The 24258-nt window shown below is 37.4% G+C and overlaps 1 protein-coding gene across 9 annotated transcripts in view; it reads right to left on the bottom strand.

The window, feature by feature from the left end:
- Positions 1 to 24258, bottom strand: part of L3mbtl4 (L3MBTL histone methyl-lysine binding protein 4) — a 520509-nt gene that overhangs the window by 397509 nt on the left and 98742 nt on the right. Inside the window, exon 1 of one of the 9 annotated variants that reach the window (XM_047526992.1) lies at positions 3526 to 3572. The exons of the other annotated variants lie outside the window; for them this stretch is intronic. The gene's annotated coding sequence lies outside the window, so the exon portion shown is untranslated. Of the gene's footprint in view, positions 1 to 3525; positions 3573 to 24258 lie in introns of those variants that run through there. 9 annotated transcript variants of the gene reach the window in all.

The following is a 24258-nucleotide window of genomic DNA, read 5'->3' as shown; positions in this document are numbered from 1 at the left end:
TGTTGGAGTATAGGTTTTCAAAATAGCTTCTAATTATGTTTTGTATTTCAGTCATGTCTGTTGTGATATTTCCTTGTTCATTCTGAATTTTAGTAATTTGTGTTTTCGCTCGTCTTCTCTTTGTTATTGTGGCTAAAGGTTTATCAATTTTGTTTATTTTTTCGAAGAACCAACTATTTATTTTGTCAATTTTTTGTATTGTTTCTTTTGTTTCAATTTCGTTGATTTCAGCTCTGAGTTTAAATATTTCCGGTCTTCTACTACTTTTGGTGTTGGTCTGCTCTTCTTTTTCTAGGGCTTTGAGCTGTAGTGTTAGGTCATTTATTTTTGAGTTTTACTTCTTTTAGGAAATGCGCTCCATGAAATAAATCTTCCTCTAAGTACTGTTTTCATAGTGTCCCAGAGATTTTGATATGATGTTTCTTTGTTCTCGTTTACCTCTAAGAATTTTTTAATTTCCTTCCTAATATCTTCTGTTATTCATTCATTATATAATAGCATATTGTTTAATCTCCAGGTGTTGGAGTAGTTTCTGTTTTTTACTCTTTCATTTATTTCTAACTTCAATCCATTATGATCTGATAGAATACAACGTAGTGTCTCTATCTTCTTGTATTTGCTAACATTAGCTTTGTGGCATAATATATGGTCTATTTTAGAGAAAGATCCATGTGCTGCTGAGAAGAAAGTGTATTCGCTCTTCGTTGGATGGTATGTTCTATAAATGTCTGTTAAGTCTAAATTATTGATTGTGTTATTGAGATCTATGGTTTCTTTGTTCAATTTTTGTTTGGAAGATCTGTCCAATGGTGAGAGAGGCGTGTTAAAATCACCTAGTATTATTGTGTTATGGTCTATTTGGTTTCTAAAATTGAGAAGGATTTTTTTAACATACATGGATGAGCCACTGTTTGGGGCATAGATGTTTATGATTGTTATATCTTGCTGATTTATGCTTCCCTTAAGCAGTATGAAATGTCCTTCTTTATCCCTTCTGATAACATTGGCTTGAAGTCCACATTATCTGAAATGAGGATGGATACTCCAGCTTTTTTGTTGAGTCCATGTGCATGGTATGTTTTTCCCCATCCTTTCACCTTTAGTCTATGGGTATCTCTTTCTATGAGGTGAGTCTCTTGCAGGCAACATATTGTTGGATCTTTCTCTTTAATCCATTCTGCCAGTCTATGTCTTTTGATTGATGAATTCAGGCCATTAACATTCAGAGTTATTATTGAGATATGATTTGTATTCCCAGTCATTTGGTTCATATTTAAAATTTTTGACACATCTTGGTTCCTCCTTTATTTGACAGTTCCTTTAGGATAATTCCTCCCTTTGCTGATTTGCTTCTTTGTTTTTTATCTCTTCCTCATGAAATATTTTGCTGAGAATGTTCTGTAACGCTGGCTTTCTTTTTGTAAATTCTTTTAGCTTTTTTTTATCATGGAATGATTTTATTTCATCGTCAAATTTGAAGGTATGTTTTGCTGGGTATAAGATTCTTGGTTGGCATCCATTTTCTTTCAGAGCTTGAAAAATGTTGTTCCAGGCCCTTCTAGCTTTTAGCGTCTGGATTGAAAAATCTGCTGATATCCGTATTGGTTTCCCCCGAATGTAATTTGGTTCTTTTCTCTCACATTCTTTAAAATTCTGTCTTTATTTTGTATGTTAGGTATTTTCATTATAATGTGCCTTGGTGTGGTCTGTTGTAATTTTGTGTATTTGGAGTCCTATAAGCCTCTTGAACTTGATTTTCCATTTCATTCTTCAGATTTGGGAAATTTTCTGATATTATTTCATTGAATAGATTGTTCATTCCTTTGGTTTGTTTCTCTAAGCCTTCCTCAATCCCAATAATTCTCAGATTTGGCCTTTTCATGATATCCCATAGTTCTTGCAGATTCTGTTCATGATTTCTTACCATCTTCTCTGTTAGTTCAACTTTGTTTTCGAGGTTAAATATTTTGTCTTCAATATCTGAAGTTCTGTCTTCCAGCTGTTCTATCCTATTGGTTATGCTTTCTATGGAGTTCTTAATTTGGTTTATTGTTTCCTTCATTTCAAGGATTTCTGTTTGGTTTTTTTTCAATATCTCTAACTCTTTATTGAAATGATCCTTTGCTTCCTGAATTTGCTCTGTTAACTGTCGATTGGTGCGATCATTCAATGCCTGCATTTGCTCTTTCATCTCATCGTTTGCTTCCCTAATCATTTTAATTATGTACATTCTGAACTCCCTGTCTGTCATTTCTTCTGCCATGCTGTCGTTGGATATTATTGATGTAACATCTAGATTTGTTTGGGGCATTTTCTTCCCTTGTTTTCTCATATTGTTCAGGAATCAGTGGGTCATTAAGATATTGCAGATTTCCTCTATCCACTTATAATGTCCCTGAAGATTGCTAGTATATCCCCTCTTATCCTTCAGTAGCCTGAAGTCTTGGAGGAAGTTGATAATGCGGAGCTCCACAAAGAAGCTGCCTCTCTAGGGGTGGTGACCCTCAGGTGGGTTATATTCCCTGCTAGTGGGCAGAGGTGTCTCCACTTGTCGACCAATGGTCATCCAATGGGGAACTAGGCTGTGGGCTGAGGCAAGTCCTGTTTGTGCCTGTGTCTCTGGTTTTACCGTCCCTGTGGGAAAACCTCCCCCGACAGGGAAGACTCACTCGGTGGGGACGTCTCGCTGGTCAGTTGCCCTCCTAGAGGTTCCCCTCAATCTACAACTACCACGTGGGCTGGGCTGTCTTCCTCTGCAACGTTCCCAGGGGCCCGGACCTACCTCCTGGGCCTGGGAGCCTCACCCTTCGCAGGCGAGTCTCCTTAGGCTGCCTCTCCCAGAGAATCTGCCCGCAGTCCTGGAAATTTCGCCCCACCCCTAGGCATGTCTCTGTGCAGCTCTTCCAGCAAGAAGCCACCTAGCTCCTCGGACCCTGCTCTGCACCCAATCGCCTGGCTATGCGGCCCCTCCTCTGAGCCGCCACCTGGAGCTCCATACAATAGCTCCGATACCCAGAGACCCGCCACACACCTCCTCCTCCGGACAGCCGCCCGGTTTCCGACACAGTCACTAGGAGTCCAAGCAACTCACTTCGCGTCTTCTCCTCCCGCCAACCGCCCGTAGCCCTAGGCAGTCATTCCGAGTCCAAGTGACCCGCCCTGTTCCTCCTCCTCCTCCTCGGGGTAGCCCCCCGGGTGTTCAGGAGCGGTGGCTCCGAGACCAAGTGACCCACCGCGCTCCTCCTCCAGGCAGGCCACCGGTGTTCAGGAGCGGTCGCTTTTAGTCCAATCAACTCACCACTCGCCTCCTCCTCTGGCAACCGCCTGTGGCTCTGATGCAGTCACTCCTAGACCAAGCGACCCATTCCGAGTCCAAGTGACCCGCCCTGTTCCTCCTCCTCCTCCTCGGGGTAGCCCCCCGGGTGATCAGGAGCGGTGGCTCCGAGACCAAGTGACCCACCGCGCTCCTCCTCCAGGCAGGCCACCGGTGTTCAGGAGCGGTCGCTTTTAGTCCAATCAACTCACCACTCGCCTCCTCCTCTGGCAACCGCCTGTGGCTCTGATGCAGTCACTCCTAGACCAAGCGACCCACTGCGCTCCTCCTCCAGGCAGGCCACCGGTGTTCTGGAGCGGTCGTTCTGAGTTCAAACAGCTCGCCACGCAGCTCCTCCTCTGGCAACCGCCTGTGGCTCTGATGCAGTCACTCCTAGACCAAGCGACCTGCTGCGCTCCTCCTCTTCCTCCGGGCAACCTCCCGGTGTTCAGGAGAGCTCTGAGTTCAAACAGCTCACCACGCTGCTCCTCCTCAGGCAGCCGCCCAGAGCCCCAGTGGTTGCTCTGAGTCCTGCATGAATTATTGATCCTTCTTCATGGTGTTAATATTAACAGCTAACATTACTTGAGTACACATACCAGACACAGTTACCAGTCCTGTAACATACACTTGCAAATAACATGCAGAACAACCCAATGACCACAATTACCCCCATTCTGGGATAGAGGAAACACAGAGGGGTTAAGTAATTTGTCAAGGTTGCACAACAGGCAAGTACCCAGGCAGTAAAACCTGAGTCCCTCTTTAAACACTATATGATCCCATAACTTTTAGAAGTTTAGTATAAATTTAGTTATCTGAAACTATAGCATTTGGTAAATTAACCAAACTCCAGCTACATATAAGAAACTAAGATACTGACACTAAAATTCCTGTAAGACTCCTAACCTTCATTCACAGCTCATCAGCACAGCTGCTCCAGATTTCATTTTACTTGTATCAGGTTAGCCACTTTGGTAACATTTTTGTTTTGGGCCTGAATTATCCAATTTGAATGCTTTAAAAAATCAATAGTTAATTATGTGTTAAGTGTGCACTCATCAACGCCAGGCCCCCGGCCAGACTGACTAAGCCCCGTCTCCAGGATCCCTCAGCCTAACCCATAGCTCCCTGCCTCTGGGACCCTCACATAGACTGACTGCTCCCTGCCACCAGGACCCCCACACCAACTGACTGCGCCCTATCACCGGGACCCCAGACTGACTGATTGCACCCAGCCTCCAGGATCCCACAACCACACCAAACACACCCGATCTCCAGGACCCCTGCCTGACCAACTGCACCCCGCCTCCAGGACCTCCAGCTGACCACGTCCACACCCTGAGCTGCAGCTCCCCATTTGCCAACACATTTTGAAGCCAGAGAGGCCCTCTTCGATAATCTTGGAAGCCATAGCTCCGATCTTTAGGTGGGGCAAATCCCATCCTGAGACGCCAGCTGGAGACTTGAAGCTCGTTGTCAGGTACCTCTCATGCATCAGGCTACTGAAGTCTGGGAGGTTTCATTACTATATGACTGTTATACTATAGATTTTTTTTCTCCTTATTGAAAAAATTTAAGTTTTTATTTCTTTACTGTTCTTGCTCTCTTTTCCTTTTGTTTACCTGTTCCCTCAGAGCCTCTTTCTCCCTTTTTTGCATGCTAACATCCAATTTCTTTTGCTTACACTCTCACACTTTCTATTATCTAGAACTTCTGTATACTCTTCTCTTATCCCATTAACAACTACATTCTACATCCCTCTGCATCCTCTTTGTCCTCTATTAGAAACTGCAGACCTTATTGCAAATCTGTTTGTTTTACTGAAGATAATATTTGAACTCATTCTGTTTATTATGACAATATTGTTATTGTCCTCATAGGGACTATTTGGTCTAGGATTGCATAGTGTCTGAATTGGGCACTGCTAATATTGATCTCACCTTAAAGAAAAGGTTTTGGAAAACTATAGGGCCACTATAAGCCTATAGGGGGAAATCTGCAATACCCCAGATCTGCACTGCTAGAGGGGAAGATACATGAACAACATGAAAAAACAAGGGAAGAAAATGATCCAAACAAATCTAGATTCTATATTAATAGAATCCAATGACAGTATATTAGAAGAAATGTCACAAAAGGACTTCAGATTATACATGATTATGATGATTCGTGAAGCAAAGAATGAGATAAGAGAGCAAATGCAGGCAATGAATGATAATACCAATAAGCTGAAAGAGCAACTGCAGGAAGCAAAAGATCATTTCAACAAAGAGATAGAGATTCTCAAAAAAAAAATCAAATGCAAATCCTTGAAATGAAGGAAACAATAAACCAAATAAAAAACTCAATGGAAAGCATCACCAAAAGACTAGACCACTTGGAAGACAGAACCTCAGACAATAAAGACAAAATATTTGATCTTGAGAATAAAGTTGCCCAAACAGAGAAGATGGTAAGAAATCATGAACAGAATCTCCAAGAATAATGGGACATAATGAAGAGACCAAATTTAAGAATTATTGGGATTAAGGAAGGCACAGAGACACAAACCAAAGGAATGAACAAACTATTCAATAAAATAATATCAGAAAATGTCCCAAACCTGAAGAACAAAATGGGAAATCAAATACAAGAGGCTTACAGAACACCAAATGCACAAAATCACAACAGAGTCACACCAAGGCACATTATAATGAAAATGCCTAACATTCAAAATAAAGATAGGATTTTGAAGGCCGTGAGAGAAAAGCATCAGATTACATTTAGGGAGAAACCAATACGGATAGCAGCAGACTTCTCCACCCAGACTCTAAAAGCCAGAAGAGCCTGGAACAACATATTTCAAGCTCTGAAAGAACATGGTTGTCAACCAAGAATCCTATACCCAGCAAAACTAACCTTCAGATTTGAAAATGAAATAAAATCCTTCTGTGACAAACAAAAGTTAAAAGAATTTATAAATAGAAAGCCTATGCTACAGAATGTTCTCAACAAAATATTCCAAGAGGAGGAAATTAAAAACAAGAATTTAGGTCAGCAAAGGGAGGAACTACCTTAGAGAAAAAACACTCAAAGGAGAAACCAAGCCAAATTAAAAACCATAAAGAAGCCCAAATGACTGGGAATACAAACCATATCTCAATAATAACCCTGAAAGTTAATGGCCTAAACTCATCAATCAAAAGACATAGACTGGCAGAATGGATTAACAAGAAAGACCCACAATATGCTGCCTGCAAGAGACTCATCTCATAGAAAAAGACACTCACAGACTAAAGGTGAAAGGATGGGTAAAAACCTACCACGCACATGGACTCAGTAAAAAAGTGGAGGTTTCCATCCTTATATCAGATAAAGTGGACTTCAAGTCAAAGTTATTCAGAAGAGATAAAGAAGGACATTTCATATTGCTTAAAGGAACCATAAATAAGGAAGACATAACGATAGTAAATATTTATGCCCCAAACAATGGTGCATCCCTGTACATCAAACAAATCCTTCTCGGTTTCAGGAATCAAATAGACCACAACACAATAATTCTGGGGGACTTTAATGCACCGCTGTCACCATTAGATAGATCTTCCAAACAAAAACCAACCAAAGAAACCATAGAACTCAATAACACAATCAATAACCTAGAATTAATAGACATATATAGAATATTCCATCCATCAACGAACGGATTCACTTTCTTCTCAGCAGCACATGGAACCTTCTCGAAAATAGACCATATGTTATGACACAAAGCAGTCCTTAGGAAACGCAAAAAAATAGAGATACTGCCTTGTGTTCTATCAGATCATAATGGACTGAGAGTAGAAATCAATGACAAAATAAAAAATAGAAATTACTGCAACTCCTGGAGACTAAATAATATGCTATTAAATGAAACATGGATAACAGAAAACATCAGGGAGGAGATAAAAAAATTCTTAGAGGTCAATGAGAATGATGATAAAACATATCAAAATCTCTGAGACACTATGAAAGCGGTACTAAGAGGAAAATTCATTGCATGGAGCGCATTCCAGAAAAGAATGGAAAGACAACAACTAAATGACCTAACATTACAGCTCAAAGCCCTAGAAAAAGAAAAACAGAATAACAGCAAAAGTAGTAGAAGAGAGGAAATAATTAAAATCAGAGCTGAAATCAATGAAATTGAAACAAAAGAAACAATTCAAAAAATTGACAAAACAAAAAGTTGGTTCTTTGAAAAAGTAAACAAAATAGACAAACCCTTAGCAACACTAACAAAGAGAAGGGAAGAGAAAACTCAAATTACTAAAATTTGTGATGAAAAAGGAAATATCACAACAGACACCACTGAGACACATAACATAATAAGAAGCTACTTCAAAAATTTATATTCCAACAAAATAGAAACTACCGAAGACATTGACAAATTTCTAGAGACAAACTAAACCAGGAGGACATACACAATTTAAACAGATCAATATCAAGCAATGAAACAGAAGAAGCCATTAAAAATCTACCATCCAAGAAAAGCCCAGGACCAGACGGATTCTCAGTCGAGTTCTACAAGACCTTCAAAGAAGAACTCATTCCTACTTCTCCAAGTATTCCAGGAAATAGAAAAGGAGGGTACCCTACCAAACTCATTCTATGAAGCTAATATCACCCTCCTACCCAAACCAGGAAAAGACACATCAAGGAAAGAAAATTTTACACTAATATCCTTGATGAATATAGATGCAAAGATCCTTAACAAAATATTGGCAAACCGTATCCAAAAGCATATTAAGGAAATTGTGCACCACGATCAAGTGGGTTCATCCCTGGAATGCAAGGATGGTTTAACATCTGTAAATCAATAAATGTAATCCATCATGTCAATAGACTTAAGGGTAAGAATCATAGTTATTTCAATTGACACAGAAAATGCGTTCAACAAAATACAGCACCCCTTCATGCTCAAAACACTAGAAAAAATAGGGATAGTAGGAACATACCTCAACATTGTAAAGGCTACTTATGCTAAGCCCATGGCCAACATCATTCTTAATGGAGAAAAACTGAAACCATTCCCTTTAAAAATGGGAACAAACAGGGATGTCCTCTTTTACCACTTCTATTCAACATTGTCCTCAAAACTCTAGCCAGAGCAATTAGACAGACTAAAGAAATTAAAGGGATATGAATAGGAAAAGAGGAACTTAAGCTGTCACTATTTGCTGATACATGATTCTATATATAGAGGATCCAAAAACCTCCTCCAGAAAACTTCGAGACCTCATCAATGAATTCAGCAAAATAGCAGGCTATAAAATCAACACACATAAATCTAAAGCATTTTTATACACAAGCGATGAAACTTCTGAAAGGGAAATGAGGAAAACAACTCCATCTACAATAGCCTCAAGAAAAAAATAAAATACTTGTGAATCAATCTAACAAAAGAGGTAAAAGATCTCTACAATGAAAACTACAAAACATTGAAGAAAGAAATTGAGGAAGACCTTAGAAGATGGAACAATCTCCCATGTTCATGGATAGGCAGAATTAATATTCTCAAAATGGCCACGCTATCAAAAGTGCTATACAGATTCAATGCAATTCCAATTAAAATCCCAATGATGTACCTTACAGAAATAGAGCAAGCAATTATGAAATTCATCTGGAAGAATAAGAAACCCAGAATAGCTAAAGCAATCCTCAGTAGAAAGAGTGAAGCAGGGGGTATCGCAATACCAGAACATCAACTATACTACAAAGCAATAGTAACAAAAATGGCATGGTATTGGTACCAAAATAGACAGGTAGATCGATGGTACAGAATAGAGGACACGGACACAAACCCAAATAAATACAATTTTCTCATACTAGACAAAGGGGCCAAAAATATGCAGTGGATAATAGCCTCTAAATGGTGCTGGGAAAACTGGAAATCCATATGCAACAGAATGAAACTAAACCCCTATCTCTCACCCTGCACAAAAATCAACTCACAATGGATCCAGGACCTTAAAATCAGACCAGGGACCCTGCATCTTATAGAAGAAAAAGTAGGTCCAAATCTTCAACTTGTTGGCTTAGGATCAGACTTCCTTAACAGGACTCCCATAGCTCAAGAAATAAAAGCAAGAATCATCAACAACTGGGAAAGATTCAAACTAAAAAGCTTTCTCTCAGCAAAGGAAACTATCAGCAATGCGAAGAGAGAGCCTACAGAGTGGGAGAAAATCTTTGCCACTTCAGATAGAGCACTAATTTCCAGAATCTATAAAGAACTCAAAAAACTCTACACCAAGAATACAAATAACCCAATTGACAAATGGGCTAAGGAAATGAATAGACACTTCACAGAAGAAGATCTACAAGAAATCAACAAACATATGAAAAAATGTTCAACATCTCTAGTACTAAGAGAAATGCAGATCAAAACTACACTAAGATTGCATCTCACCCCAATTAGAATGGTGAATATCAAGAATATAAGCAACAACAGGCATTGGCGAGGATGTGGGGAAAAAGGTATACTCATACATTGCTGGTGGGGCTGCAAATTAGTGCAGCCACTCTGGAAAGCAGTGTGGAGATTCCTTAGAAAACTTGGAATGGAACGACCATTTGACCCAGCTATCCCACTCCTTGGCCTATACCCAAAGGACTTAAATTCAGCATACTACAGAGATACAGCCACATCAATGTTCATAGCTGCTCAGTTCACAATAGCCAGATTGTGGAACCAACCTAGATGTCCTTCAATTGATGAATGGATAAAGAAAATGTGGTATATATATACAATGGAATATTACTCAGCCATAAAGAACGATAAAATTATGGCATTTGCAGGCAAATGGATGAAACTGGAGAATATCATGCTAAGTGAGATAAGCCAATCTCAAAAAACCAAAGGAAGAATGATATCGCTAATAAGTGGATGATGACACATAATGGGGGGTGGGAAGGGTTAGTGTTGGGGTTGGAGTTGGGTTTAGGGAGGGGGGCAGGAATGGAGGAAGGAAGGACTGTATAGATGGAGGGGAAGGGTGGGAGGGGAGGGGGGGAAGGGAAAAAATGGCAGAATGAATCAAACAACATTACCCTATGTAGATTTATGATTACACAAATGGTATGCCTTTACGCCATGTATAGACAGAGAAACAACATGTATCCCATTTGTTTACAATTTTATAATAAAAAAAAAAGAATAATGAAATTATGGCATTTTCAGGCAAATGGATGAAATTGGAGAATATCATGCTAAGTGAGGTAAGGCAATCGCAAAAAACCAAAGGACGAATGATCTCGCTGATAAGTGGATGATGACACATAATGGGGGGTAAGAGGGGGGCAAGAATGGAAGAAGGAGGGCCTGTATAGAGGGAAAAGAGGGGTGGGAGGGGTAGGGGGAAGGAAAAATTAACAGAATGAATCAAACATCATTACCCTATGTAAATGTATGGTTATGCAAATGGTATGCTGTTTTCCATGTACAAACAGAAACAACATGTATCCCATTTCTTTACAATAAAAGTAAATTAAAACTTAAAAAAAAGTGTACACTCATACATCTTATGAGAATGACAAAGGAAGTTTCAAGATCAGGGTCCAAGAGTATTACACAGGATTATGTGAAACTGAGAATGTTCTAAGTTACTTTCCTAGATACACCTTTAAATCCAGCCCTTTCTGACACAAGTAGAGTTTTCATAAAATCAGAAAATAAGAAACAATCTCTCTGTCTCTCTCTCTTTCACAAATACACACACACACTTTGGTAGTGTGTCCTAGTTTGGGGGCAGTAACAGGTGGCAGGAGACTCCACAGATCACCACTGGAAGTCAAATGGAACTTCCACAAAAATGCACAGAGCTACTGGCTATAGCTATGAGTCTAAGAAGGTAGGAAGATATAAACATAAACTCTTGACCAGGAAGTGGGCTCCAACACCCAGTGAAGCCAACCACAAAAACCCAGAAGACAAGGGCAAAGCGGGCCCATGCACAATGAGAGAACACAAACTCCAGGTATGCTCACGAACCAAAATTTCAAACTACATAAATCAGATGCTAAGAAAATTACTAAAACCACCACTAATGAAAGGATTCAGTCCTGAGGAAACTTAAACAATAGAAAACAATGATGAATATTTTTTAAAAAGTAAGTTCAGAGTATTCAAAAATATACATTAAGGGCCAGGGATATAGCCTAGTGGTAGAGGACCTGCTAAGCATGTGTGAGGCCCTGGGCTCAGTACCTATTGTCACAAAAAATAAATAAATAAATAAATAAAATGAATGGAAAAAGACACTAAAAATTGAATAAAAAATTATGAGCCCTAATACAGGTAAGTAAAGAACTAAGTATGGAAAATATTTAGAACTTTGGAAAAGTATAGTCAATAATATAAACAAACCTGCTATACTTTTAGCCAGAAAAACAGGATAAAAAGAAAGGCAACTCAAATGACTAAAATTAGGAATAAAAGAGGTGACGCCAGTGCTCATCAGTAAGAAATAAAGAAGTCTTTACTACATCTCTTTTATGGTCAGATTTTGGGTTTATTCTTGGGCCCCAGTTTCAGTAATTTGTGTCCTTGGTCAAAATTTTTCCATTTCATCTAAATTTGTTTTCTTTCTTTCTTTCTTTTTTTTTTTTTTTTTTTTTTTTTTTGCATAACGTTTCCTTACTTAAGGGAATGCATTCCAAGACCCGTATGGAGAAAAGCCCAGACCCAGATGACTTCTACAAATATTCAAAAAACTAATACCTAGTCTTCACAAGCTCTTTCGAAAAAAGAAAAGGAAGTAATATTTCCAACTCATTCTCTGATTTCAAAATTAAAAATGAGAAAACTATACACCAATATCCTTTATGACTAAATACTCAAAAATCCTCAACATAACACTAGAAAACTGAATCCAGCAACATATAAAAGGTTACAAACCATGAACAGGAACGCAAGGTAAGTTTATATTAGAAAATCAATTCAAATAGTATAGCATATTAGGAAAATTAAAACAAAAGCTATGATCATCTCAATACATACAGAAAAAGGTCTTAACAAAACTCAACAATTTTAATGATTGCAAAAGAAAATTAAACATAATGGGAATTGAAGGAAATCTCCTAAATCTCAAAGAAAGCATTTATGAAATTCCCACAATAACTATCATAGTAAGGGTAAAAGATTGAAAATTTTCTTCCTAAGATCACAATCATGACATGGATGTCTATTCTTACCACGTCAATTAGGCAAGAAAAATAAAATGAAATAAAATACAAGGTATCCAAATAAGAAAGAACCTGTTTGTTGTTATAAAAGTATGACCTACTGTTTTGGTCAGCTTTTTCGCTGCTGTGACTAACTGATCTGACCAGAACAATTTTAAAGGAGGAAAAGTTTATTTGAGGGCTCATGGTTTCAGAGGTTTCAATCCATTTACAGCCGGCTCCTTTCCTCAGGGATCGGAGGTGAGGCTGAACAGGCAGAAGAGAGTGGCAGAGGGAAGCAGCTCACATCATCAGGAAGCAGAGAAAGTCTGCACTCTCCAGATACAAAATAAATACTCCAAGCCATGCCCAATTCCAGTCTCCTCCAGCCACACCCTACAACTTCAGTTACCACTCAATTAATTCCTTCAGGGATTAATTCACTGATTATGTTAAGGCTATAACCCAATCATTTCTCCTCTGAACCTCCTTGCATTGTCTCACATGTGAACTTTTGGGGAACAGCTCATATCTAAACCATAACACCAACTGTTTTAAAAATCCTAAGGAATTCAATTCAAAATTAAACTTATAAAATTAGTTTAGTGAAGTTACAGGATATAAGGTCAATGTATCCAAATTAATTGCATTTCTATAAACTAGCAATTAACAACCCAAAATAAAATTTAAATGATGCTATTCATAATAGTATCAAAATCTAAAATGCTCAAGAATAAATATAACAAATGAAGTATGTAAGACTTATAAACTGAAAACTACAGAACAATGTAAAACAAAATTAATGAAGAAGTAAATGAATAGATTGGAAGATATAATAATTTTAAGATGGCACTCTTCCCAAATTGATATAAGATTCAACACACTTGCTAACAAATTCCCAGTTGAATTTCTTGCAGAAATTGATAAATTGATCCTAAAATTCACATGGAAATGCAAGTGTTCCAGAACACTCAAAATAATCTTTAAAAAATAATAAAATTGGTGGATTCATGTTTCATGATTTCTCAACTTACTATAAAGCTAGAGAAGGCAAGACAGCTGGTAGTGGCATAAGGACAGACATATAGACCAAATAAAATGAGATTCTAAAATAAACCCATAAATTTATGGTCAACTGATTTTTGACAATGCTGCTAAGATTACTCATGGGTAAAGAATAATCTTTTCAACAAATGTGCCAGGACAAATGGATATCCATGTGCAGAAGAATGAAGTTGGACTCCTACCTCAAACATATACAAAAATTAACTCAAAATGGATCATGGACTTAACTGTAAGAACTAAAACCAAAGAACTCTTGAAGAAAACAAAGGAATAAATTTTCATGTCCTTGGATTAGGTAGGGGTGTCTTAGATATGCAAGTAATAAAAGAAAAATTGGGTCAAGTGAACTAAATCAAAATTGAAATTTTTTTGTGCTGCAAATGATACTAAAGAAACTGAAAGGACAAACCAAAGAATGAGAAAAAATACTTGCAAATCACATATCTAAAGGATCATATTCATAATGAAAAGACCAGTTACAACTCAAAAATAAAAAGACAATCCCCAAAATTGGTAAAAGATTTAAGCATATATTACTCCAAAGAGTTGTACAAATAGCCAATAACCACATGATAAGATGATCAAAATCATTAAATCAGGAGGGAAACAAATCAAAAGCACAACAAAATACCACTTAACATCTATTAAGATAGCTATAATCAAGAAGGCAGAGAGTAACAAGAATATGGTGAAAACAGAAACTTTGTACATTGTTGGTAGAAAACAAAATAGTGCTGCTACTCTGGCAATTTCTCAAAACATTAAACAAAATGATCCATCAATTTCACTCCTAGGAATATATTTAAGAAAAATGAAAATATATGTCTACACAAAGATTTGGACTTTGGCAGCATTATTCATAATAGCCAAAAAATGAAAATAACTCCAAGTCCATGAATTAAAGAATGGTAAGCGAGATGGAGAATTTCCATAAGATGGAACTTTATTCATAAATGCAAAGAAACAATGCACTGAAACATGCTAAAACATGGGGAAATGGTGGGAACATTACAAGTGAAAGAGGAGAGTCACAAAAAGGCCACATTGTATATGATTCCATTCATATGAATCATAGAAAGTCAGATTTAGCACAACTATAGAGACAGAAACTAGCTCACTAGTTCCCTATTTCTAGGGTGAAGGAGAAAGAGGAAGTGACTGTTAATGGGTTTTTGGAGAGGACAAAATGCTCTAAAATAGACTTAGAGATGGTTGCAAAACCCTGTGAAAATACTAAAAAGCAATACATTGTACACTTTGGATGTGTGAATTCTAGACTTCTTAATTTTTATCTCAATAAAACTCTTTTAAAATATAGCCGTTATTTCTCAACAGATTTGCAAATGGTCAACAAGGTAATGAAAAGCCACAATGAAATATCATCTCACCCCAGTTAGAATGGCTACTGTAAAAAAATAACAAAATAATAAGTGCGAGTTAAGATACAGAAAAGGGGAAGTCTTGTATGTTGGAAATGTAAATCAGGAAAGCCAATAAAAGAAACAGTACAGAAGTTTCTCAGAAAACTACAAATAGAACTACCATATGAATCCAGCAATTCCACTAGTGGATATGCACCAAAGGAAAGGAAATATGTATGGTGAAGAGATACCTATACTCCGTATTTATTGCAGCACTACTCACAGTAGCCCCAAATATGGAGTCAACCTAGGTGTCTGTTGACAAATGAAAGAATAAAGAAAATGTGGCATACATATAAAACAAAACATTATTCAGCCATGAAAAGAATAAAATCATCCGCAGCAATATGAACTGTACTGGGGGATGCTATGTAAGTTAAGTGAAATAAATCAGGCATTGAAAGACAAATACCACATGTTCTCATTTATATACAGAAGCTAAAAAAATTGATCTCATAGAAGTAGGGAGTAGAATGGTGGTTACCAGAAGTTATAAAGGATATGGGAGAGAGGATGGTTCACAGAGATGCAGTTAAAAAGGAAGGAATAACTTCTAATGTGCTAGAATGTTATGCTTAACTATGGTTGACATTTAATGTGTACTTCAGAATAGCCAGTAGAAAGGATTCTGAGTATTCCTAACACAAAGACATGGTAACTATTTGAGGTGATATTCAATTATCCTGATCTTGCTATATATACTGTATATACACACTGTACCCTATAAACATGTACAATTAATGCATCAGTTGAAATAAGTACTTTAAAAGATAAAAATAAAATGTACTCATTGATATCAGAAAAGTAAACTAAAAAGAAAGAATAGATTGAGACTGAACATAATCAAAGATATTAAAAGTGAATTGGAAGATGTACTGAAGAGTTCATGAAACAACAAGCAAAAAGAATTTAAAATGTTTAAATGAGACCAAAAGGATTTGTCAAATGTTGTGAAAACTGCAATAATGCTGAAATTAACTTATAAATCAATGTAATTCCAATCAAAACCCTAATGTCATTTTTCAGGGAATTTATCAAACTTTTCATAAAATGAAGAAATAAAAGAATGTAGATAAGAATATGTGAAAATATTTACATCATCACTTCATTCTTATAAAGTTGTAGTTCTTAAGACACTGTGATATTTGTGCAGAGATAGACCAATAGACTAATTAATAGGTGAGAGAGTTGGATATGGTGGCTCACACCTGTAATCCCAGCGGCTCCAGAGGCTGAGGCAGGAGGATCATCAAGGGTTCAAAGTCAGCCTCAGCAACTTAGCAAGGTCCTAAGCAACTCAGTGAGACCCTGTCTCTAAATAAAATACAAATAAGGACTGGGGATGTGGCTCTGTGGTAAAATGCCCAGTACCAAAAAAAAAAAAAAAAAAAAAAAAAAAAAAATTAGGTGAGAGAGCCCTGAAATAAAAAGATATAAATGAAAACATGTAATATCATGCTAAGCGAGATAAGCCAATCCCAAAAAAACCAAAGGATGAATGATCTCGCTGATAAGTGGATGATGATACATAATGGGGGGTGGGAGGGAGGCAAGAATGGAGGAAGGATGGACTATATAGAGGAAAAAGATGGGTGGGAGGGGTGGGGTAAAGGAAAAATAACAGAATGAGTCAAACATCATTACACTATGTAAATGTATGATTGTATGATTACACAAATGGTATGCCTCTACTTCATGTACAACCAGAGAAACAAGTTATACCCCATTTGTTTACAATTCAAAAAAGAAAACATGTTTATCAGAGGACATATTATAAATTATAAGGAAAAAACAAATATGCTAATACATGATTCTGCCACAATTCTTTAGTCATATCCTCAGGTCCAAAAAAGCTTTGGAATTTTCCTTGATTGCTTTATTTCCCTTCACACGATTCTCACCAGATCATCATAATATCAGAATAGGAACTGTCTCCTACAATTCTCTGCACCCTTGCTTACTTCTAGTTCCAACCAGCAGCAAGAGTGACTATTATTCAATTTATAAAATGGAACACAATGGTCATTTACAAATATCCTTTCAATAATTTAACTGAATTATCTCTTGGTAGTTGTTGTGAGAGTGAGTTAATACATACAATAGAGATAAGAGAGTGGAACACAGTGACAAGGAATATCAGCTGGTCTCTTCTTCTTCTTCCTGCTCAACCCTACCCCTTTGCCTTCCCTTCTTTTCCTGAGCAACTTTATCCTAAAGCTTCTAGGTGGGCAGAGCAAGTGGGTGTCTCCAAAAGGGTAGAAAGATCCATACAGTCTAAGTAATGATGCCAGAGCCCAACCAGGATAAGGTGGAGGCATGGATGAGCACAGGATGTGGAGTTGAAGTGTGCTGGGGAGTACACACATACTCCCAACCTCTACATCCCAGGAGAAGTGATGCCTCAATTGCAGTGAGCTCACCAATCACACCTAGAGCAGATCTTGACTTCTAAATACCAATTCTACTAAAAAGAATTGGGGTATCCTTGAATGAAATAGCTAGCTTCAAGAGTTGAATAAAGGAAGAAAAAGGGCAATCCAAGATGGCGGACTAAAGGGTGACTGCATCTCCTGTTGCTCCAGAACACAGGATTCAAAAAGGGGAGGCATTGAGAGACTCGACTAAAATAGAGCCACGGAGTGAGTCTCCCCCACCAGGTGAAGCTCGGCCTGGGTGGCAGGCCCAGTCAGGGGCAGATATTCAGAGCAGAGCGGGCAGCTAGAGTCTTCCCCAGGTAGCCCTGCCCCTCCAGGCGAGCTCCTTCCACACGGCCACCTTCTCGGAGCAGGCCCCCCAGTGAGAACCTTTCTGCACAGAACCAGTTCCAAGTCTCAGAGCCAACGGCGAGTTCCGGCCCACAGGCAGCTTCAGGGACCAGGACAGGGCAGCCAGGGACTTCCCCAAGCACTCCTGCTCCCTCCGGCGGCAGGCTCTTTCACGGCCAGCTTCTTGGAGCAGACTGCCCAGGGAGAGCCTTTCTACACAGAGCCAGCTCCAAGCCCTGGAACCAGTAGTGGGCTAGGGGCAGCTTTCTTCAGAAGCACTGCATTATCAAGTTCCTCCAAGACTTCAAGCTACTGAAGGCTGGGAGGTGATATACTAGAAATCTACAGGGACACGTAAGCCAATAGAAGAAATCTGCAATATCTCACAGTCCCACTGACATCTGACCAATATGAGAAAACAAGGGAAGAAAATGTCCCAAACAAACCTTGATATTATATCAATAAAACCCAATGACAGCACAGCAGAACAAATGTCAGAAAGGGAGTTCAGAATGTACATAATTAAAACAATCAGGGAAGCATAAGAGGAGATGAAAGAGCAAATGCAGGCATTGAAGGAAGAGATGAAAGAGTAAATGCAGGCATTAAATGATCGCACCAATCAACAGGTAAAAGAGCAAATACGGGAAGCAAAAGATCATTTCAATAAAGAGTTAGAGATACTGAAAAAAAAAAAAAAAAAAAAACAGTAATCCTTGAAATGAAGGAAACAAAAAACCAAGTTAAAAACTCCATAGAAAGCATAACAATTAGGATATAATACCTGGAAGACAGACCTCAAACATTGAGGAAAAAATATTTAATCTTGAAAACAAAGTTGACCAAACAGAGGATGGTAAGAAATCATGAACAGAATCTATAAGAATTATGGGATATCATAAAAAGGCCAAATTTAAGAATTATTGGGATTGAGGAAGGCACAGAGAAACAAACCAAAGGAATGAACAATCTATTCAATGAAATAATATCAGAAAATTTCCCAAATCTGAAGAATGAAATGGAAAACCAAGTACAAGAGGCTTATAAAACTCCAAATATACAAAATTACAACAGACCCACACCAAGGCACATTATTATGAAAATACCTAACACACAAAATAAAGACAGAATTTTAAAGGCCGCCAGAGAAAAGAATCAAATTACATTCAGAGGGAAACCAATAAGAATAACAGCAGATTTTTCAATCCAGACCCTAAAAGCTAGAAGGGCCTGGAACAACTTTTACCAAGCCCAGAAAGAAAACGGATGCCAACCAAGAATCTTATACCCAGCAAAACTTACTTTCAGATTTGATGACGAAATAAGATCCTTCCATGATAAACAAAAGGTAAAGGAATTTACAAAAGAAAGCCAGCATTACAGAACATTCTCAGCAAAATATTCCATGAGGAAGAGATGAAAAACAATGATGCAAATCAGCAACGGGAGGAACTAGAATAAAGGAATAGCCAAAAAGGAGAAACCAAATCATGTCAAAAAACAAAAATGAGTCAAATGACTAGGAATACAAATCATATCACAATAATAACCCTGAATGTTAATGGCCTGAACTCATCAATCAAAAGACATAGACTGGCAGATTGGATTAAAAAGAAAAATCCAACAATATGCTCCCTGCAAGAAACTCATCTCATAGAAAGAGACACCCATAGACTAAAGGTGAAAGGATGGGGAAAAACATACCATGCACACAAACACAGCAAAAAAGCTGGAGTATCCATCCTCATTTCAGATAATGTGGACTTCAAGCCAAAACTAGTCAGAAGGGATAAAGAAGGACATTACATGCTGCTTAAGGGAAGCATAAATCAGCAAGACATAACAATCATAAATATCTATGCCCCGAACATTGGCTCATCCGTGTACATCAAACAAATCCTTCCTAATTTCAGAAATCAAATAGACCACAAAACAATAATACTAGGCAATTTTAACACACCTTTCTCACAACTGGATAGATCCTCCAAACAAAAACTGAATAAAGAAAACTTAGATCTCAATAACACAATCAACAATTTAGACACAACCAACATATACAGAATATACCAACCAACGAAGAACGAATACACTTTCTTCTCAGCAGCACATGAATCCTTCTCTAAAATGGACCATATTTCATGCCACAAAGCTACTGTTAGCAAATACAAGAAGATAGAGATACTACCTTGTATTCTATCAGAACATAATGGATTGAAATTAGAAATAAATGACAGAATAAAAAACAGAAATGTCTCCAACACCTGGAAATTAAATAATACACTATTATATGATGAATGGATAACAGAAGACATCAGGAGGGAAATAAAAAAATTCTTAGACGTAAACAAGAACATAGACACATCATATCAAAATCTCTGGGACACTATGAAAGCAGTGTTTAGAGGAAGATTTATTTCATGGGGCGCATTGAACAAAAGAAGTAGAAATCAACAAATAAATGACTAAACACTACAGCTCAAAGCACTAAAAAAAGAAGAGCAAATCAACACCAAAAGTAGTAGAAGACAGGAAATAGTTAAAATCAGAGCCGAAATCAACGAAATTGAAACAAAAGAAACAATCGGAAAAATTAACAAAATAAATAGTTGGTTCTTTGAAAAAATAAACAAAATTGACAAACTCTTAGCTACACTAACAAAGAGAAAGAGGGAGAAAACTAAAATTACTAAAATTCAGAATGAACAAGGAAATATCACAACAGACACGAGTGAAATACAAAACATAATTAGAAGCTATTTTGAAAATCTATACTCCAACAAAACAGAAAACGTCAAAGACATCAACAAGTTTCTAGAGACATATGAATTACCCAAACTGAACCAGGAGGACATACACAATTTAAATAAATCAATTGCAAGCAAAGAAATAGAAGAGGTCATCAAAAGCCTACTAACAATAAAAAGTCCGGGACCAGATGGGTTCTCAGCCGAGTTCTACAAAACCTTTAAAGAAGACCTCATTCCAATATTCATCAAAGTATTCCATGAAATAGAAGAGAAGGGAACCCTCCTAAACTCATTCTATGAAGCCAATATCACCCTGATACCTAAACCAGCACATCGAGGAAAGAAAATTTCAGACCAATAACCTTAATGAACATCGATGCAAAAATTCTCAACAAAATCTTAGCAAATCACATACAAAAATATATTAAAAAGATAGTGCACCACGATCAAGTGGGTTTTATCCCAGGGATGCAAGGTTGGTTCAACATCTGGAAATCAATAAATGTCATTCACCATATCAACAGACTTAAAGTTAAGAATCACATGATTATTTCAATAGATGTAGAAAAAGCATTTGATAAAATACAGCATCCCTTCATGCTCAAAACACTAGAAAAAATAGGGATAGTGGGAATATTCCTTAACATCATAAAGGTCATCTATACTAAGCCCATGGCTAATATCATTCTAAATGGTGAAAAACTGAAAGCATTCCCCCTAAAAACTGGAACAAGGCAGGGATGCCCTCTTTCACCACTTCTATTCAACATCATCCTTGAAAATCTAGCCAGAGCAATTAGACAAACCAAAGAAATTAAAGGGATACGAATTGGAAAAGAAGAACTCAAACTATCCCTGTTCGCTGATGACATGATTATATATTTAGAGGAACCTGGAAATTCCACCAGAAAACTTTTAGAACTCATAAGTAAATTCAGTAAAGTAGCAGGTTACAAGATCAATGCTCATAAATCCAATGCATTTTTATACATAAGTGATGAATCTTCAGAAAGAGAAATTAGAAACACTACCCCATTCATGATAGCATGCAAAAAAATAAAATATTTGGGAATCAATCTAACAAAAGAGGTGGAAGACCTCTACAATGAGAACTACAGAACACTAAAGAAAGAAATTAAAGAAAACCTTAGAAGATGGAAAGATCTCCCATGTTCTTGGATAGGAAGAATTAATATTGTCAAAATGGCCATACTACCTAAAGTGCTATACAGATTCAATGCAATTCCAATTAAAATCCCAATGATGTACCTTGCAGAAATAGACCAAGCAATTATGAAATTCATCTGGAAGAATAAAAAACCCAGAATAGCTAAAGCAATCCTCAGTAGAAAGAGTGAAGCAGGGGGTATTGCAATACCAGATCTTCAACTCTACTACAAAGCAATAGTAACAAAAACAGCATGGTACTTGGACCAAAATAGACAGGTAGATCATGGTACAGAATAGAGGATATGGACACAAACCGAAATAAATACAATTTTCTCATACTAGACGAAGGGGCCAAAATATGCAATGGAGAAAAGATAGCCTCTACAACAAATTGTGCTGGGAAAACTGGAAAACCATATGCAACAGAATGAAAATAAACCCCTATCTCTCACCCTACACAAAAATCAACTCAAAATGGATCAAGGACCTCGGAATCAGACCAGGGACCCTGCATCTTATAAAAGAAAAAGTAGGTCCAAATCTTCAACTTGTTGACTCAGGATCAGACTTCCTTAACAGGATTCCCATAGCACAAGAAATAAAAGCAAGAATCAACAACTGGGATCGATTCAAACTAAAAAGCTTTCTCTCAGCAAAGGAAACTATCAGCAATGTGAAGAGAGAGCCTACAGAGTGGGAGAATATCTTTGCCACTCATACTTCAGATAGAGCACTAATTTCCAGAATCTATAAAGAACTCAAAAAACTCTACACCAAGAATACAAATAATCCAATCAACAAATGGGCTAAGGAAATGAACAGACACTTCACAGAAGAAGATGTACAAGCAATCAACAGATATATGAAAAAATGTTCAACATCTCTAGTAATAAGAGAAATGCAAATCAAAACTACACTAAGATTGCATCTCACCCCAATTAGAATGGCGATTATCAAGAACACAAACAACAATAGGTGTTTGCGAGGATGTGGGGAAAAAGGTACACTCATACATTGCTGGTGGGGTTGCAAATTAGTGCAGCCACTCTGCAAAGCAGTATGGAGATTCCTCAGAAAGCTTGGAATGGAACCACCATTTGACCCAGCTATCCCACTCCTTGGCCTATACCCAAAGGACTTAAAATCAGCATACTACAGAGATACAGCCACATCAATGTTCACTGCTGCTCAATTCACAATAGCCAGATTGTGGAACCAACCTAGATGTCCTTCAATTGATGAATGGATAAAGAAACTGTGGCATACAATGGAATACTACTCCGCCATAAAGAATGATAAAATTATGGCACTTGCAAGCAAATGGATGAAATTGGAGAATATTATGCTAAGTGAGATAAGCCAATCTCAAAAAACTGAAGGACAAATGATCTCGCTGATAAGCAGATGAGTACATATAATGGGGGGTGGGAGGGGTTAGTGTTAGGGTTAGGGTTAGGTTTAGGGTTAGGGTTAAGGAGGGTGGTAAGAATGGAAGAAGGAAAGACTGTATAGAGGGAAAAGAGGGGTGGGAGGGGTGCGGGGGAAGGAAAAAATAACAAAATGAATCAAACAACATTACCCTATGTAAATTTATGATTACACAAATGGTATGCCTTGACTCCATGTACAAACAGAGAAACAACATGTATCCCATTTGTTTACAATATAAAAAAGACAAAAAAAAGGAAAAGATGAAAATGAGTACAGAATTGTTGCCCTGAATACCACTTGAAGTTCTCCTACACTGATAGCTATCATTATTATTGTTATTATTTATAATATTAATTATTTCCTATAGAACAGATACTACATTAAGCACTTCATATGCATTAATTGAAATACTACACACAATAATAAATGTATTCAACTTAACTTCAGTATAACATACAGGATTTTTGGTTAAGGGCAAGGTAAAATAACTGTAACAATACAAACAACACTCAGAATAAACAGAAATAATAAACACATGAAAAGAAACTATCACTAGAAATCAGAAAAATGTATTTTAAAAGAATACGTCCTTTCACTCCTATGAATGTGACTGGCAGAAATGAAAGCTCATCAAGTATTGGACAGAATGTGAAGCAACAGGAACCCTTGCAGATTGCTGAAGAAGTGTGAGCTGATACAACTATCTTACAGAGGAAGCACTTGGAAATCTGGATAGAGAGCACAGAGTTGTTCACTTTCTTAATCTCTATGCTTCATTACATTTAAAAAACATTTACAGTAAAGAAGTAGCCAGGGATAATTATATGGGAAGTTTCTATGTTTTCATGTTTACTTCTTTAAAGGCTTCATTTTTCATGACATATTATCATATAATAATAAAATTAAACATCCATGATTCAACCATGGATGGATTCAAACAATGACAGATCATAAATATTTAGGAGAAAAAATTTCAGAAAGTTCCAAAAAGCAAAACTTGAATTTTCCACATGCTGACTTCTGCTCTGAATCCACATGAATGAGGTAAGACATTATATGAGGTACTGTAAGCAACTGTGTTAGTTCTTTGTCACTGTGGTTAGCTGATTCCATTGCTTAGGGCCTAAGGTAAGACAGAACGTCATGGTACAAGGCTGTGGCAG

This window comes from Sciurus carolinensis, chromosome 15 (assembly GCF_902686445.1).
Source record: "Sciurus carolinensis chromosome 15, mSciCar1.2, whole genome shotgun sequence".
Taxonomy (NCBI): Eukaryota; Metazoa; Chordata; class Mammalia; order Rodentia; family Sciuridae; genus Sciurus; species Sciurus carolinensis.
Note: the sequence above shows the minus strand (reverse complement) of the source record. Positions and strands in the feature narration are given on the sequence as shown.